Raw genomic sequence first — 13,462 nt, 5'->3', positions numbered from 1 at the left:
TCCCAGGGAGGCAGCAGGGTCCTCGACAGGGCCCCCGGGGGACCTGGTGGTATGGGTGGCTGGAAAGCCCATGTGAAAGCCAGTTGCCTACCATCCCTCAGGTTCCCAAATGGCGGCCCCAAGAAGAGCCGCCGCTGTGTACCGGGAGTCCCTGGGGTGACAGTTTAGGAAGGGTCCTGTGTCCAGGCACAAAGCAGGCTGGCGTTTCCAGATGGACCATTCATTCATTCAACACGCAGGTGGGATTCAGCCGGGGTCACAGTCCTACACTATGGAGGTCACACGGTCAGGGTCAGGCATGTAAGTCGTGGGCTACGTGGCAGGCCCCTGGTGCGGGAAGGCAGAAGCTGGCTGTGGCTTGGGGCACTCTTAGGCGAGGAGGACGCAGAAGCTCCAGGCTGCCTTGGCCAGAGGCTGCGGTGGCGTGGGCCGTGCATTCTAGAAACTGATCTCAAGTGAGAAGCAGATCATGCAGGAGTGAGGCAAAGTTCTCTTTACTGAACGCCTGAGATGCGTGAGTACATCCTTACATCCACAGGGACTCCTGGAAGGTGGGCCCCTCCATTCCCGGGTGGGGGGTCACAAGCTGCATTGATCCTATTAAAGCTCATAAAGCACCTCCGTGTGTGTCCCTGCATTTGCCCTCACTGGTTCCCTATGAGGAAGGGGCTCGACTCCCTTGTAGGAGGCTTAATAACCTGACAGACAAAAGTGGCTTTTCTAAGGACAAACGGTCTGATTTCACATCCACAGTCCAGTGAAGGTCAAGACCCAGGTCCTGGAAGACGGGCCGTGTGCACAGACCACACAGAAGGCAGAGGGACCACCAGAGTCATCAGAGGAAAGGGATCCTGCCTCCTGAAAACCAACTTTAGACGCCTGGAAGGGCCCTGGCAGACAGTTCCTTAAAGAAGCCTTTGAACCAGGGTGGGGGACTGCAGATGCTGGCGAATCCACAAGGGGCTATGGCAGGTGCTGTTTGTCTCCAGAGAATGGAAGAGCCGTCCCCGCCTGCTCTTGGAGGGCAGAGGGTATCAGTGATAGCTGCCGGGGCCAGGCACCTCAGAGATCCAGCACTGAACTAAGCCTGAAGAGCGGCACGGCGCCTCCCTGGAGGGGTGGCCGGTGAGCGCCGAGGAGTGGGGGCAGGGGAGAGCCTGACTTCTCAGCACCGCGGCCCAAGGGCCAGGCAAGACGTGACAGGGAGAAATCCAGGCCACAGTGACGATGATGAACTCCTCCGGGAGAGGAGGCGGACACCTAACGCGCAGGGGACGGCTCTAGAGAGAGTGATGGATAATAGTGGGCTGACGCGGTGGGTGCCCGCAGGGAGGCCGGCGGCTGTGTGGGGAACAGGACAGCAGTGAGTGAGAACAGAAGCCCCCCGGACAGCCACCCAGGGCCGGCGGGCTGGACCCAGGCAGCTCCTTCCCGGCTCCCCGCCTCCACGCTCCAGGATCGCTTGGTCTGACCTCCACCGGCCTCCTGGCCCACTGAGCCTACAGAGCGCTGCCAGGTGCCTCCGTCCGGCTGCCAAAAGCCCTCCCTGCTCTTGTTCCAGAGGAGATTCCTACAGGCTCTCCCGGACCTTGAGAGGTGGGGAAGGAAACTAGGGATGCCTAAAGGAGAGAGGAGAGCCGCCCACGAGGGGACATGGCAGCAGATCCCACCCAAACCTGAGAGGGAAAAAATCCAGATTAACACAGAAACTAAACTAGCTCGGTGTCTGGCATCGGGTATCCATAGAACAGTATTCCCAGGAACAAAGGGTTCTGTGGTCAAATAAGTTTAGGAAAAGCAGAACGGAGCAGGACTTCTCAGAGCCTTTAATGAGCTAATATGCATGATGAAGCTTCAAGAGAGAGGGATAGCAGGCAGCACTTCCCAATCTTATTTGACCAAGGAACACTTTTATCACAACGGATTTCTCAGGACCTCAATTTTACAGAACATGCTTTGGATAACGCAGATTAACCCAAAATAATCTAGTTTCCAAGTGTAGCATTAACCTCATAAGGAATTCAATGATCAAGTGGGACAGAAGAAAGGGGCTTCCCACTGAAAGTCAGGCAAAAGGCTGAAGGTCTAGTTCTTCCTCTCTTTCAGGAGTCAGCTGGCCTCCTCATCTGGACACAGAGCCTCTACTGCCCACCCTGCCATCTCCCAGGGCTCTGCAAGGATCAAAGGATGGAAACCCATAGTTACACAAAGGCAAGAGTCTCAGGAGCGGCCTCTCCTGGGAACTGCCCCATTCCATGTCACACGCCCCTCCAGCGCCTCGAAGAGCCCATCTGTGGTATCAAGCAAGACAAAGATGAGGCAATGGAAGAAGAGCAGAGATGAGAAGAGCTGGGCCTGGAGTAGAGGGACAAGGGACCAAGCTGGCCATGGCCAGGGACCCTGGGCCTGGTCCCACCTGCCCCTCGTCCCACCTGCCCCTGACCCCCAGTGCAGCCTTGGTCAGCCCTCCCCTTCCTCTGCTCACGAGAGCCTTGCAGAAATGACCTCTGAGGGGCCCTGTCAGCCCCAAAGTCGGAACTGAAGGTCCCAGCTCTGCTCTGGGTAGCCCATGTCCCCAAAGTGTCAATACCTCCAGGTGTTGGAGGGGAAGGACAAAACTGAGCCCCTGGAGAGCCCTGGAGGTCAGCTGCAGAAGCCAAGTCTGTCCAAAAGTATGAACCTGGCCTTGAAGCTGGAGGCGAGCCAAAATTCAGAAACCAGATCAATTCAGAAGGTCAAGACGCCCTCAGCCCCACCAGAGTCCCTGCGCCTGTGCTGAGGATGGAGATCGGGAAAGGCCAAGGGATGTGGGACACAGGTCACCCTCATTTGCTGCAGGACCTTCGAAGGGAGCAGGGCTGGAAAGTGCAGGATGCCCAAAGCCCACTGTGATAGATGAGGGAGCAAACAGCATCCTCTTGAGAGTCCTGTGAGTGGAGGACGCGTCACCGCCCTGCACATAATGCCGCCTTCTCTGGCCTCTCCACATGGCTTCTCTTGATTTTCACAGGGAAGTTCATTTTTCATTTGCTGCAAAGTCTACAATCGACTGCTGGGGAGGCTGACAGCCCTGAGAAGACGCCTCGTCCTTTCTGCACAGTGCCAGGGCCGTCTGGACGTGAACTTGAGCCCTGCGCCGTGTGGGCACGTGTGTCTGCACAGCCATGCTCAGCAGAGAGGCTGTCTCGCAACCCGAGGCTCCTGCCAGGAGGGTGAGCGTGTACCAGTGAGGCCAGGAGACAGTCTGGGAGCGTCTGGCACTTGGTGATTTGTCTGGGGACAGGGGGTGCTGACAGTGCCTATTACTCTGGAAGTGTGCAGAGTCTGTGACAATCACATACGTAACAGGGTCTCCAGGCGTGGGGGAGAGTCCTGTCTGCACGGGTTTGTGTGAACAAGAGAACAGAGTCAGTTTGTGACCCAGGAAGCACATCTGTCACCACAGGTCTCGGAACACATGAGGGCTGTCGGATCCGAGGTGCATGAACCCAAAAGAACGGGTGATTCACAAGAACATGTGTGAATCCAGGAGCCCATGAAAGGGGTGTGTGAGCACGAGTGTGGGCACACATGCACATTCGAGTGTGGGGGTGGCCTAGGGTTCCAGCCGCATCTCTGGACCAACCCTCCAGGACCTGGGCCCTATCCCTCGGGTCCCCTCGGGCATCTCAGATGCTATGTGCACAGGAGGGTGGGCCAATCCACTGAGCTCCGCCGTCTGGTCACTGGTGTGTGTACGGGGAGGGGGGACATGCAACCCCACAGGGAGGGGCCTTCCCCCCACACCAGCCACCACAGCAGCAGCTGCCACAGCCTTCCCAGGGGAGGGCAGGGGGCAGGAAAAAGCTCTTCCACTAGAAGAGGGGTCACCCAGTGCCCACAAGGTGCTCAGGACTCACATACTAAGAAACCCTCATCTACTCAGGTGAAAGCTGGGAATGGGGGTGGAATTTCAGAGCCACTGTCCTGGCCTGGGGCTGGGTCATTTAACTCCTAACATCCTCATAAGGCAGCTGGCCCAGGTCCAGGCCAGTTCTCTGGCTCCAGGGGAGAGCCAACCAGAAAAGCCAGTGGACCACAGCCAGTGCCCGGCTGTGGACCATGGGGACCACGGGGCTCGGGGACTGGAGGAGGTTCCAAACCGAAAAGGAAGGAAAGACTGAACTAAAGGGTCCTAAGCACCTCTCCAACCAGCCCTAGTTCAAGGTCATGATAAAGGAATGGTGTCCCCACAAAGCCCCTCTCCCTCTTTTCTCTTCTTCTTTTTTAAAATCAGAAAAGGGTTTAATTGACTCTCCTTGGGGAGACACAGTTCCATCTAATTCAGCTCTTAATTAACCCAGCACACCCCAAAGAGGCTGCAGAACTACTCGTAAATTAAATATGAAAAGCATTATTTATCTAGGAACAGCCTTCTAACGGCTCTGATTCTGACATTTATAGTTACTAATGAAGATGGATTTAGAGAGAGAGAGAAGTTGGAGAGGAAAGAGCGGCTGGCCTGGAAAAGAATGGAGCCCTCGAGCATGGGGGGCGCTTTCAGGGCTGGGGAGGGGGGTCAGCTCAGTCCAGGGAACTGTGTCCCTCAGGTTTGGCCTCCCAGATCATAAAGGATCAGCCCCCCGGTCCCTGGCCCATTTCTCCCACTCCCCTGTCCTCGTCCCGACCTTCACCCTCCTGGCTCATCCTGACCAGGGCTTGGCCACTCTCCTCTTGTTCCTACCTTGTCACCATCATTTCACTTCTGAGTGGCCAGGAAGGAAAGATGGGAGCTGAGACCAAGAAAAATAGGCCAGAGCCCATTGTGATTATTGTCGGTCTTATGTCTTCAGTTCCCCCAAAGGGAGGCCACTCTGAGTCCCCTTCCTTCTCTGAGTGACTTCCACACACAGTCACCATGGTCCCAGTTCAGTCCTGAAGAAAGAATTTTTTGCAAACCTCCACAAGGAGGACCCCACTTTGGCTCTGCTCCCAGGTCTGTCCCCCCTGAAGCCCCCTCCACGGAGGAATCTAGCTCCGTCCTTCCCTTCATACCCTTCATGGCCTTGAGAGAAAGGGGTGGCCATTCCTCTGCTCTGCCAGGCGACGGGCCTCCCCTAGCTGATGATTTACAGGGCAACTGCTGAGGCCCCAGCCCTGTGCCAGGGGGGACACTGGTCACAAGGAGGGACATCAGACATAGCCTCTGTCCTCCTAGGTCAAGGCAGATGTATGAGAAAGGAAAGGCATGTCCAGGTGGCCCACCGTCCCCGACATGGGTATTCTCTTTCCCAGCAAAGAACCCAGAAACCCCACTTTGTTCAACCACAGGTGTGTTGGGGGGAGATGGACGTTTCAGAGCCATTCAGGCCCTGGACTGAGAACCAGGTCCATGTCTGAAGCACCGGCCTCCCAGCCTGTGCGAGGTGCGCTGGCGGCCCCCCTGCCCCCAGAGGGTGGGTGCTCCGGGGTCTGATAGCTGGGCAAAAACAGACTGGAGTCCCACAAGCCCTTATCAAGCACTGCTAACAACTAACCCAGCAAGAGGGCACCATGGTGTTGCTCTAGACAGACGCCACCCACCCCGGGACAGCCATTCCGGGTACAGCCTCAAACTGGGGCTTCTCATGAGCTCTCAGGGAGAAGCCAACTGCAGGGAAGACCGAGATTGATTAGGGCTCCTCGGTTCCTTTTCTCATCCTCTTTACCATTAATCTTCTCTGTCATTGTACTGTGACCCTTTCTATGAATTAAAGGATTTCTCAACACAACCTCTCTTATCTTAATCCACCATTTTGACCCCCTGGAGACTTCTGCCCCATCGAAGAAATAATCCTCCAGCGCTTTGTCTCACCCCATAACTAAACCTGGTGGCATGTGACTGGCCACACACGCTTAATAACTGTTCCTTTAAGTATTGTAGAAGGTCGCTTTCCTTCCAGAAGGCTTCTGATGTGTACTTTTCCCACCTATAATGAATCCCAACTTATCATTTTAAAAATTGGACTTTGACCTCTTTTCAGGAAGACGTTCCTGTTTAGGTCCTTTGTGACCTCAGCAGCGAAACTTGGCCCATGGCAAGTGGGAACCGTAGTCCACAGGTTGCCTCCAGACACACTCCATCTTGCTCGACAGGAACTGTTTAAATGCCCCTCGGGAGAGCGCCCCACGTTGGGGGGGCGGAACTGACTCACGCTGTTGGAATGAAATGATATTCCCAACACAGTCTGAGCCCCCTGGGACACTGGGCTCACACGTCCCCTTCTTGTGCGGGGACGTGTGCTTACACACACCTACTGACTTGTCCTTGGTTTGTAGGAAGGGTTTTAGAGACTTTCAGATGTTCCCAATCACCACCCTCTGAAGGGTCAGGATGCCCCCAAAGAATGTCCAGAAATTTCCAAAAAGAGATGAGCACAGGCTACCTAAGAACTGCTCAGGGGACAACTACCTTGCTCTTTGGGTGTATTATGCACACTACAATTCCCACAGAAGGGACCCTTCAGCCCTGACCCTATTAGATACCACCAATTACAGTTTCTGACTGAGGAAGCCAAACCAACCAGTTTACATTTAATGGCCCAAGCCACAGTCACAGCCCTTTATTCGCATGATCCCATGGCCCGGATGTCCTCTCACCCAGCCAAGGGGACTTTGTGCAAACCCTTCTCATTGCACGCGTGTGAACACTGCGGGCTCACCTGGAGCTGTCTCTAAGTAGGCACAAGAAGGCCACCTGGGACTCTAAAGACCAGTTGTGCCTGGAGTTGATAAGCCAGGCTGTCCTCAAGGTCTTTTATAAGAGCCACCAAAAGCTTTGCTCCTGGCCTCTGCCTCCCAGTGGCAGTTGGCCTCCAGCAAGGTGCAGGCCTGGTCCCCTCGGGTTAAAACACTGCCACCCAGGGCGGGGGAGACGAGCTCTCGTCCCAGCAGACTGCATTCTCTGAACAACCTCCTCGTGGGCAGCACGCTGGCAGTGGAGAAGGGTCACATATGTAGGTTCCTGTGTGGCAGGATGGCTTTGCCCTTGGCCGAAAGGGAGCAGTGGGGGAAAGAGAAGCAGCCCCAACCAGGTCCCCTCAGCTGGCCTCTGGTGTTCTCCAAGCCATCAGATAAATGACCTGACATTCTTCTGTTGTGGATGACACAAGTGACAGCTGCTTCTTTGCCAATTAGAGTGGGAGCCTCGCTCATTCCTCCCGCCTTCTGGATAAAATGGCCCAAGACGCCATTCATAGAATGAATGCCTCTTCCTGACAGCATCCAATCCAGAGCAGAGCCACACATCTTGGAGTCCCCCAGATCACTTACATCAGCCCAAATCCTCTAAAAAGTCCTTCCTAACACTGTTCCCGGGACTCCCAGTTCCCATGAGACACGAGTCTCTTTTGTTGCAATGAGTCGATAAACCAACTCTGTTAAGCCAGAGGTGTGTTTGAGGGTGCGTGGACACATCTAGAAGCAATCCACAAGAGGCAGAAGTTGGTAAGAGCATGAGACACGGCTCTGTTCAGGGGGAAAGCTTCGTGGCTGGCGAGGAATTGTTAGGTTAAGGGATGAACATGAAAAAGACTTTTTGTAAGCATTTCTTGATTTTGACCATTCATGTTTGGGGCAGGAGGAGGTTGTTTTCTGTCTTGTTTTTTTCGAAGGAGGAGACGAGGCTGAACTAAGTGAAGAGATGAGTCTTAATCAACAAGATAATCAGAGACCCAGAAATGATGAAGCAGGAGACTGTCTGTGCGGACATTCCTTGACTCACCGCAGAGCCCCGCAGAGCCCGGGGCGGGAGCCTCCGTGTGCAGAGGGCAATGACTGGGATTCCAAGGAAGGGTCATAGCAGACACAGCGACCGACCGTGAGCGCACCCTGGGAGCTCAGGGTGGCTTGCCTCCCAGGCGGGACTCCCCGCCGCCTCCTTGCTGGTTGGACCCGTCTCCTAAGAGCACCCGTAGGCTGACATGTCCTGCAAATGACTGACACCCAGAAGGGGGACACCCTCACCCTACCCCTAGGATGACAGGGAGAGAGACTAAAGGGCTACACACTCAGAGCAGTGACAAAGTTTCCACCAGAAGCGTGCAGGAGCACAGAGGGACCAACTTCAAAAAGAAAGGAGAACTAGTCTCATGGTAGAAAGAAAATGTTTAATACACTTGGTGTCAAGAGGTACAAATCAAGATCACCTCCACCAAAAGCTCCCATCCTGGCACGAGGCACACACAACTCTGTCAATCCCGAGGAGGCCCAGGGACGTCCCCTAGTTGGGCTCATTAACTGGCTGCCCCTATCCAGTGTTTCTTCTGAGTCTTGATCTTTACCCTGCCACTCACCAAATCCCAGTACCACACTGGGGGTGTTTGCATTTCATTATAAAATGACCACAAAGCAGCTGTTGCTTTACAAATGTCTTATTTTACAAATGAGGAAACTGAGGACTGAGCTCCTGACAATTGCAGTGGCCCAGCCGGGTTCTCTAACTTCAAATCTATCGTTTACTTTCTGTTTTTCTGCCCCCACAACAGTGACAGCTATTAGATGGCCTCCCTGGGACAAGCTTCCCTTCTCATTGACACAGCATCAGAGGAACATCCTGGGCAAAATCATCCGAAGCTGATGTCAGCAATCCATAGCGTGTCCAGGGCCTGTGCTATTAAAGACAAGTCCAAGGCTGCACACAGACCTAAGGTATCATGTTCTCCTTTCTTCTTGCCTATAACATGCATTATGGACACATAATTATAGTCATCAAGAAACTAAACTATTGGGTGGGCTAGCACCCTTCCCCAGGAATTTTAGAAGTTCTGTTCATTCACGCCTTGAAGGCACTTGAAATCCTCACAAGTCTTACACCACCCTCAATTTTTTTGTCTCTTTCAGATCAAGCAATTTCAGATCCCTGCTCCAGCCACTGACCACCTGGCTTTCAGAATGTATTTTCCAAAGTTGAATCAGACGACAGCAGGTACTAAGGTATCCCTTTTGGAATTCTCAGGTCTTCTATTTGGGGGTCATTTGAGAACATTTCCCAGCTTGTTCCTCAGGGAGTTTCCAACAGACCTCAGTTTGCATTTCTAGAGGGCAGGTTTTCTTTTTCTTTTCTTCCTTTTATTGATACATTATAATTACACCAAATGCTGGGGCTCTTTGTGATATATTTGTACATGCACATAACATTGTTCAATTTCATTGCCCAGAACCTCCCCTCTAATGGTAGTTTTAAAAGCTCAGACTCATATATTTTATTGCTATTCTTAATATTACACAAAGCTGGAGAGTCGTAGGTACTTTCCATTAAAGTCACCTTTCTAAATCACAATCCAGCTTTAGCGGTAGGATGGAGACAGCACCGACAGAATTGCAAGGTGTGCTGTCCCGGTCCAGTTGCCCTGTCCCATGCCCAGGCCTGGTCTGGACTCATACCCACCTAACAGGCTGTGACCCTCACTTTTTTCAGGAATAGAGGAGGAGGTAACCTGATGCAGTCACCAGAAAGTAGATTTCACCTCCAGATACACCCAGGGCCGGATCAGGGCCCCGCTCATTTCCAGAAGCCATTTCTCAGCATATCCTTTGTTCGAGCCTCAGTTTTCCCCATCTGTCTAATGGAATCTGCACCACCCCACCCCTACTGCTGCCTGTCACCCATGAAAAGTGCCTCCAGGTGCTCCCGCTCCTCAGGCAGCTGAGCTTCTCAAGAGGGCAGACCCGCCCTGGAGGATGAGGCTTCTCCCCACCAAGACCGAGCTCGCCTGCCTCTGCAGCCCAGTTAGTCTCCTGCCTTTCCTGCAGTGGCTGGGCACTGACACCTCCGCCCCCCTCCCCTCCCACCGCCCCGGAGGTGCACGAACCCCCCCCATCCCTCCCCCTCCTCCCCCTGCGCCCGCCCAGCAGGGCTAGCACTGGTCATGCCGCCTGATGGTTCTCTGCCTGCATATCTCTCAACCCCTCAGACGAGGCCCTCCTGGAGGACAGGAAAGGGTTCGCACAACACACTGCCAGCCCCAGTGCCGACTCCATACGCCTTTGTTAACACTGAACAAGGAAATGAAATGAATCGACAGGCTCCCAGCTTAATTGGAGAGATTCATTCACAGGAAAGGACTTTTATGGATTACAGGACAGAAAAATGACAGACCAATTAGAAAAGAGTGTTTTAAAATTTCAAAGTCAGGCATCATAGACCAGAACAGGTTGTTTTTGCAAAGAATTGGAAGGGTTTGGGTTTATATAGGGAGAGTGTTTTAAAATGAACCTGGCAATGGCATTCAGGATAGATCTGAGAAGGACAATGGAAGGTGGACGGAAAGTTAGACAATATTCCTGTCTACGCTCATGACCCCACCGCCCCTCCCCACGCCTGGTCCTGCCGAACTGCCAATATCTCCTCAGCCTGCTCCCCACCAAGGCGCCAAGCCAGACCTGGGCAGGGAGTGTGGGACATAAGCTGGTGTCCACGGCCACTCACCCAGGATTGGTGTCAGGAATAAAATCTGCAAATTCTTTTCCTCCTTTTCTTTTTTCTCTTTAGACCCCTGGTCAGAAGATGAGATTCTGGGAAGACACCTGTCTTCCCATCCGTACCCAAGCCAGTACCCAGAGCCCCTCCCAACCGGCTCCCAGAGCACATCTCCATGTGGGCTACTCTCTCTGGGAAGAGGAAAATGGGCTCACACTTCCCTGCAGGATCACCACGCTGTGGTCAAATGTTTTCACTTAAAGAAACTAAGCCCACGAGGTCCAATGACCCGCCCCAGCTTCCCCTTCAGGTTAGCAGCCGAGACCAAACCTCAAAGCCGAATCTTCTGATGATGAGGCCATTTCTTTGCCTTCAACCCAGACTGAGGAAGTGCTTATTCCTCTGGCTGCTGCGGGGAGAGCCCCCCAAACTCCTGCCTGGATCACCACAGTGGTCCCCAGTGAAACTGTAGGTCCCCAAAATGGTAAGAACGTGGTGTGCGTTACCCTCAATCCTAATCAGGCACTGACTGGTCAAGGTGTGCCAGGAAGTTGAGCAAGAGGCAGAGAGCAAACCTTGTCACCCCCTCCCAAGACACCCACCAAACCACAGCTGTGTGGGGCCGCGGGGAGGAGGGAGGAGCCACGCCGCTCCCTCTCGCCCTCTCTGCCTCCCTGGTGTCCATTCCTCCCAGGAGAAGCGCCAGGCATTGGTTTTCTAGAGACCCCAGTGGGCCCATGAAGACAAGTGGACGTCAGGTTCAGGGACAGACCTGAAAGCTGCTATCTGCCTGAGAGGCACAGGCAACCACCAGGCCCCACTTGTCCTAGGTGGCCTGCCCTCTTCGCCACCAATAAACAACAGGACAGGGACCTCTTTCCAGATGCCGTTAGGAAAGTCTTTTGGCAAAGGTCTGTGGGGCAGTCATCTATACCAGGTGAGAGAGATTCAAAGAATTCTAGTAATACTGTCAAATCCTCCACCTTTGACATTCCAGCAGTAGACACACCCCGGTAGACGGGCTTTACAATAGTGTCCCCAAAATCTCTTCCTGTCTTCTCCTCCATAATAGAAGTCAAGAACACTCCTCACACCTGATTCAGGAAGGAGGTCCTATCACTTTTCATCAGGCCACGCCCTCCGTGGTCCCTGGAGGGAGTTTGAAGGATAGTCTTGCTGCTGACTAGCTGTGTGACCTTGGGCAGGTCCGAGCTCCCCAGGCCTCTGTCCAGAGGTCTCAGCCTGATCCCCTGCGCCCTGTCTCGGAGGCCCAGGCCGCCTTCTTCTCTCCTTCTCGGGCTGAACTTATCCCGTTCTGGGTCCCGTCTGAGGGATCCCGTCCTGGACCATCTCCTGGCTTGCGTCTAAGCTCCTTGAGGAGAGAGTGGCCCGGCGGCCCCTGGGTGCCTGGCACGGGGCATGGAACACAGCAGGTGTGCAACATATGTTAGGTCATCAGGGCCACGTTGAATAGAGACCCACCGTTCCTTCCCAGAGCTGCCCGCTGCCCTCCATGAAACGAGAGGTCTGCTTGCCTCTGGGCCTCCCGGAACCAGCTCCTCCAATGCGTTCCGTGGACCCCAGGCAGCAGAAATGCCCAGCAAGCTTGTTAAAGATGCAGGTTCCCAGGCCCCACCCCAGACCTGCGATCTCAGAGAAGCCCCGGAGAGTACTGACCCGAGGGGCTCCCCAGCCCCGAGCCAGAGCTCCAAGAGACACCCGAGAGGGCCCTTGGCAAGAAGGGCGTTGCCGGGCTCCCAGAAGCAGCGCAGGTGGAGGGGCAAATCCATCGCCACGGCTGAGCGCTGCAAGGCCAGAGCCCATCTGCATCTTCCTCCAACGAGTCGCGATGATGAGAAGCCGCCCCCCTCACCCCGTCCCCACTGCCGCTGGCTTCCTCTTCTCTTGGCCCCTCCCCCTTCCTTCAGCCCACGTCAGCCCCTCCCTTCTACCCCAAGACCCCACAACTCTTCTGACTGGATGGAACCTCTTCCTCCCCAAGACAAAGAAAGAATTCTCTGACGGGGCCCCCTGCTCCCCACCCACCAGCATGCTGCTGTATTTTACAAAACTAACGTGAGGACATTTGATGTCACACCTCATGAACCTCTGCTGGCTGCCCAGGAGGACTCCCCGCCTCCCCCAATTTAGACCTGCAAAGCCCCCACGACCCCTCTGACGCCAAGTGTCTCTGAGGGCACAGTCTCCATAGCAGGACTGGGAACACAAAGGCCTAGACTAGGACAAGGTCTAGGGCTGTCACGAACAAAGATTTGAACCCGTGGTCTCTTGGACACTTTGTGTCTCTCTCTAGGATTAGGGGACTTTATCGCTCTGCAACAGCGGGCGGTGGGATGAGCAGACGAGAGAGAAACAGAGGGGCCGGGGCCCAGGGTCCAGGCAAGTCCCTGCGATGGTGGCCACTGGGATGCAGCACTGCATTTCAGAAGATGCCTCCTGGGAGCCACCAGGGGCTTGAGTGAGGGAATCATAGCAAATGCCCACACGACATCGGCCCCAGCAGGCGCCACCTGAGCACTTCTCATGCCTTGACTCATTTAATCCTGGCAAGGCACCTGCTCCACAGGCCTCACTACTATCGCCACGTTATAGATGAGGAAACAGGTACAAGAAAGCTCTAGTACCTGGAATCGGCCCAGGTCTGGGAACCAGCAAGTGGCAGTGCCAGGACTTGAACCCAGTCCTTGGTCCACACTCTCCATCTCCGTGAGCACACTCTCCTCACCTCAACAAAGACACGGCTTCTCTGACAGCGTCCTCCCCGCTGTCCTGCCACCTCACAGGGGACAAAGTGCCACAGAGGGCATCAAGTCTTTGAGGTCTTCAATCAGTGGCCTCCACACTGACCAGAGTGCTCCAAAACAGGTGCCACCAGCCAGGAGCCAGTGGCACATCCAAAGCCGGGTCTCTGGCATCCTCTCCTTTCTCTGCTTCCTCTGGATCCCTGGCACCTGGCACCTCCTCTCTGCCCTCCCGCCCACCTCTGCCTCCTCTGCAGTGTCA

This window comes from Ictidomys tridecemlineatus, chromosome 4 (genome assembly GCF_052094955.1).
Source record: "Ictidomys tridecemlineatus isolate mIctTri1 chromosome 4, mIctTri1.hap1, whole genome shotgun sequence".
Lineage (NCBI taxonomy): Eukaryota > Metazoa > Chordata > Mammalia > Rodentia > Sciuridae > Ictidomys > Ictidomys tridecemlineatus.
This window is presented reverse-complemented; position numbering follows the sequence as displayed.